Source organism: Salvelinus namaycush, chromosome 21 (genome assembly GCF_016432855.1).
Source record: "Salvelinus namaycush isolate Seneca chromosome 21, SaNama_1.0, whole genome shotgun sequence".
Classification (NCBI taxonomy): Eukaryota; Metazoa; Chordata; class Actinopteri; order Salmoniformes; family Salmonidae; genus Salvelinus; species Salvelinus namaycush.
The window spans coordinates 51554137-51559445 of record NC_052327.1 but is presented as its reverse complement, the minus strand read 5'-3'; positions in this window follow the sequence as shown (position 1 = coordinate 51559445).

The window sequence follows — 5309 nt, the reverse complement described above, 5'->3', positions numbered from 1 at the left end:
TCTATTCCCCCTCTGTCTCTCTCCAACTCCCAGAGTCTGTGCTCTCCATCTCTCTCTCCCTCTCTCTCTCTCCCCCCCCTCTCTCTCTCCCTCTTGTCCGCGGCATGTTAACACTCCATCTCTGACAGTGAACCTCATAGCACCATGGAAACCAATCAGACCTATTCTACCGCTGTGTGTGTGTGTGTTTGCCCTCGCCTGCATCTCTCTGTGTGTGTACGCCTGCGTGCATGCTATTGCACACACCTTTGCATGTGTTTGTGTGTGTGGAGGCAGGGACAGAAGACTTGTTCAGATTTAAACAGCCCTTAGAGCGGTCGATGCCATCGCGACGGGCCTCTTTCTGTAATTCATGTAAATTCCCTTAAGAACTCTACCTCATTGTCTAGCCCATTGTTCCTGTGCTGAACCACAGCCCTAAGTCATCAATTATGTGTAACTGTGTGTAATTCTAAAGCTGATATTCCTGCCGACCTACAGACAATTACTGTTCACCAGATAACCTTCTCAAATGAAGGTAATTATTGTCATTGCAGGGATTATTGTTGACAGTGGATTCATAAATCGTTGAGATTAGACATCACCATAGTTATTGAACGTGGAGAGTTTAACTAAAGTTAGCAAGGGTTAGCTTTATAAGACAAAACAGGGTATGATTACACCCCGGGATACACAGTAATGTATGTTTTATCACTTTAATGGGGTGTTAATTCAATACTACTTAATACAATATAAATGGCAAACATCTAACTAACAACACAAGTGCTCTATGAGGAAAGGTATCTAAAACGATGACATTATGTGGTTATTTTACTACGCTGTTTGTTTGTACAATGTAAATAAACACTGCAACAACCACAGAAAATGTGTTTTAAAAAGCAACAACCCATCTAAACTGAGAGGTAAGAATCCCTAAATCACTTGTTGTTTCTGTCTTCGATTGACAACACTGAAGCATTTCAACAAGTGCCCCCCCCCCACCCTGCTCCAATCCCATTGAGAGAACCAAGCCTCGTATTCTCTACTCTGAATAGAGTGACCTCCATAGGAAACCTCTCCTCTATCCAACGCAGGCATGCACGTGCACCCCCCCCCCCCCCCACACACACACACACCACACCACACACCCCACACACACCATTCCTGTGAAAACGACTCCAGCCCGCCCGATCGCATGCCTGAACTTTGTTCTGTTAAAAGTTGCCATTGAAATATGCACCAGTTGCCATTGAAATATTGTCCTTCCATTGCTTCTGTGACAAAGCCCAGGGAGGGTGCCCAAGGCAACACAGTGTGAGTCTCAGGGAGCCAATGGGCCTTCAGGGTCCTCCCAGAGTCTGTGCTCAACAGAGTCAGTGTGCAGACATAATGCCTATTAGACCTGCTCAATCACCAGGCATATACTCAATGAAGTATGGTCTTTCCATTCATTTCATAGCACAATCCAAACCTCATAACTATCAATCATCTTTCTGAAAGTTGTCAGGAGACTCTGGACACAGGAATGAATGAATAATGCTTTTATTTATAAAATATTCTACGCTAATGGGATGCCATGCAGAGAAGTGAGATTCTGGGAAAATATATACAGGGAAATGTATGGTGTGTTATATGCTGTGTTAGGAACGTGTTATAAAACGGTTACATTTCAATACAAAGCATTGGTTTCAGATCTTTTGATAATCAGTGAAGCGATGGAAACCTACAGGCAATCCTAGTGCAGTATGAATCTATTTGAAATGTGAAGTAAAATATGGAAGAGATCATATGGTATAGATAATAAAATATGCTATAGATATGGTATAAATCATAGTGGTATACTGTATATAGCTCTACATTCCAGTGCAGTGCTTTTGTATCTCTTCTTGATGACCAGGGATGCAGTGAAAACCTGTAGGCAATCCTACCGCAGCATCAGGGTACGATTATCAAACGATATAATTAAGCAATAAGGCTCGAGGGGTTGTGGTATATGGCCAATATACCACGGGTAACGGCTGTTCTTCGCACGACGCAACACGGAGTGCCTGGATACAGCCCCTAGCCATGGTATATTGGCAATATACCACAAACCTCCGAGGTGCCTTATTGCTATTATAAACTGGTTATCAACGTAATTAGAGCAGTACAAATAAATGTTTTGTCATACCCGTGGTATACGATCTGATATACCATGGCTGTCAGCCAATCAGCATTCAGGGCTCGAACCACCCAGTTTATAATGGGGTACAGATACATTCCAGTGCAGTGAAGCAGGGAAAACCAGAAGGCTAATGGTTAAATGGGAATATGGTAGAACTGATATGCTGCTAGCAATGACATGCAACAGTGATCAGGTAATGAAGCCATTGGCAATGCTCCCTCCATAGAGAAGTGGATTCCTATGGCTATCCACTTTCCACTATCCAGCCAATATAGCCGTCTCCTAACCCAACATAGAAGCTAGGAACAACAATGGAGAGGGAAAGGAACAGAGAGAGAGAGAGAGACACACACACATATAGAGACAGAGAGAGAGAGACGGAGAGAAAGAGAGTAATCAATTGAGAGAGAGAGACAGAGAGAGACAAAGAGAGAGAGAGTAATCAATTGAGAGAGAGAGAAACACACATAGATAGAGAGTAATCACTTGAGAGAGAGAGAAACACACATAGATAGAGAGTAATCACTTGAGAGAGAGAGAAACACACATAGATAGAGAGTAATCACTTGAGAGAGATGTTGAGTTGTGAGAGTGGTGGTGAAAATCATTTGTTCACTTCAGTTCAGACCCCGAAATCACTGTTCCTGGCTGTCGGACAGTGAGCTTTGAGACAGATTATGTTGCATTTTCACTGCTTTTGTGAAGGGAGGAGTATTATTCTGGGTTGGGGAGGACACAGAATAGTGACTCTTTCAAAGGGAGAGCTCCCTGCCATTGTTGCCTGCTGCAACCATAGCTAACGAACTTCAAAAGGCTTTTTCAAACCTATTCTTATAAATGTCTGCAATAATACCACTGTGAGAGGAGTGGGCAATAAACTTCCTGTTGGCTGAATCAAGTAGATTAGATGTCAGAGGATGGGCCATCTGTTGAGTGTAGGTGACCACTTTACTTCCTCTGTAGGCTGTCTTCAGGTTGGATGATTGGATTAGAACGGAAGGAAGTTGTTTGTTTTTGCCTCTGGCTATTTTCATTCATCTTGTTGAAGTACTGTATAGCTATAGCAGGTACTTTTACACTTAGCTAGAACAACAGGAGGGGATTTGAGGAAGCTGTTACCTGTTGGTTGGTGACAGAAATATGCACTGACTGACTGTCAGTGTATTCAACATTTATTTAATTTTTTACCCACTTTTTTTTTCTCTCCAATTTCGTAATATCCAATTATGTTCTTGTCTCATTGCTGCAACTCCCCAATGGGCTCAGGAGAGGCGAAGGTCGAGTCATGCGTCCTCCGTAACATGACCCGCCAAACCGCTCTTCTTAATACCCGCCCGCTTAACCAGGAAGCCAGCCGCACCAGTGTGTCGGAGGAAACACTGTTCAACTGACAACCGAAGTCAGCTTGTAGGCGCCCAGCCCACCACAAGGAGTCGCTAGAATGCGATGAGCCAAGTAAACCCCCCCTCCCCCCGGCCAAAGCCTCCCCTAACCCAGACAACGCTGGGCGCCGCCCTATGGGACTCCCGGTCACGGCCGGTTGTGACACAGCCTGGAATCGAACCTGTTTCTGTAGTGACGCCTCAAGCACTGCGATGCAGTGCCTTAGACAGCTGCACCACTCGGGAGGCAGTTGCTTTGCATGATAAATTCATGAATATTGTCTTCTTGTCTTCAAATTATCTGACAGGCATGTGTGATGTTCCATCCCAAAAATATTTTGCCAGAATTTAAAGGATAAAGGATTTGGCTGAAAAACCCTGCAACTCAGTGTATTCTAGCAGCATTCATTTGATACCAGGAAATGTTTAACCCCTATTGTAGAGAGACAAAGGGTTGTTTTAATCCCACTGTGAGAGTAGGAGGGAGGGAGGGAGGTAGGGAGGGAGGAGGGTCAGGGAGGGAGGGAGGAGCGTCAGGGAGGGGTACAGGTTTGAGGAGGAGGAGGCGAGGCGGAGGTGGGTGTGTCTGTAAAACATGCCCCCTCGCTCTCACTGTTCCTCTAGCAGTGTTAGTTCCACCAGACAAACACAACGTGGTATACACAGCCACTGGGAACTTTGCTCTTTCACACACACAGGACACACACACTGGACACACACACACACACATCGGACACACACACAAACTCTGGGAAGATTTGTTCTTGCAGACCGCAGCAGAGAGACAGGTACTGTAAAATCTAATGTTATTTTTCACATGCTTCGTAAAACAACAGGTGTAGACGAACAGTGAAATGGTTACTTACGGGGCCCTTCCCAACAATACAGAGAGAAACAAAATAGAGAAATAATAGAAAAGTAATAAAACGTAATAATAAAAGTAGTAATACCGAGTCGATGTGCAGGGGTACGAGGTAATTGAGGTAGATATGTAAATATACCTAGAAATAAAGTGACTGAGCAACAGGATAGATAAACAGTAGCAGCAGTGTATGTGATGAGTCAATGTAATGTAACCTCAGCGGGTTCTTGGGGCCTTTGGCGTCATTGACCTGTAATGTTATCTATTGAAAACATAGACTATTTACAGATTACTTGAGTACATTCTGTATGCTTTGAGTTAGTAGTTCGTGCTTGGCATAATGTTTTCTTCTCTGAAGGCGTTTTTCACGGTGTCGTTAGGATTCTGAATACCCTGGATTTCCACAAGCAGCATATCTCAAAATGTCATTGTTTTTTTTGTTGTTGCTGAATATCAACTCATTATTATTATTATTATGATGATGGAGGGTTGTGTGGGAGAGAAACACTCGTAGCTCTGAGTTATGGAGTCACGTTCCCTTAATGTAAATTCATGAATGAAAGTGTGATGGATACAATTCTTTCTCGTCCTCTTTGGCTGGTAATGATACTGTTAGGAGAGAGAGGAGTCTGATTATGATACTGTGTTAGAGAGAGAGGAGTCTGATTATGATACTGTGTTAGAGAGAGAGGAGGTTGGTAATGATACTGTGTTAGAGAGAGAGGAGGTTGGTAATGATACTGTGTTAGAGAGAGAGAGAGAGGAGTCTGATTATAATACTGTGTTAGAGAGAGAGGAGGTTTATTATGATACTGTGTTAGAGAGAGAGAGGAGGCTGGTAATGATACTGTGTTAGAGAGAGAGGAGGTTTATTATGATACTGTGTTAGAGAGAGAGAGAGAGAGAGAGGAGTCTGATTATA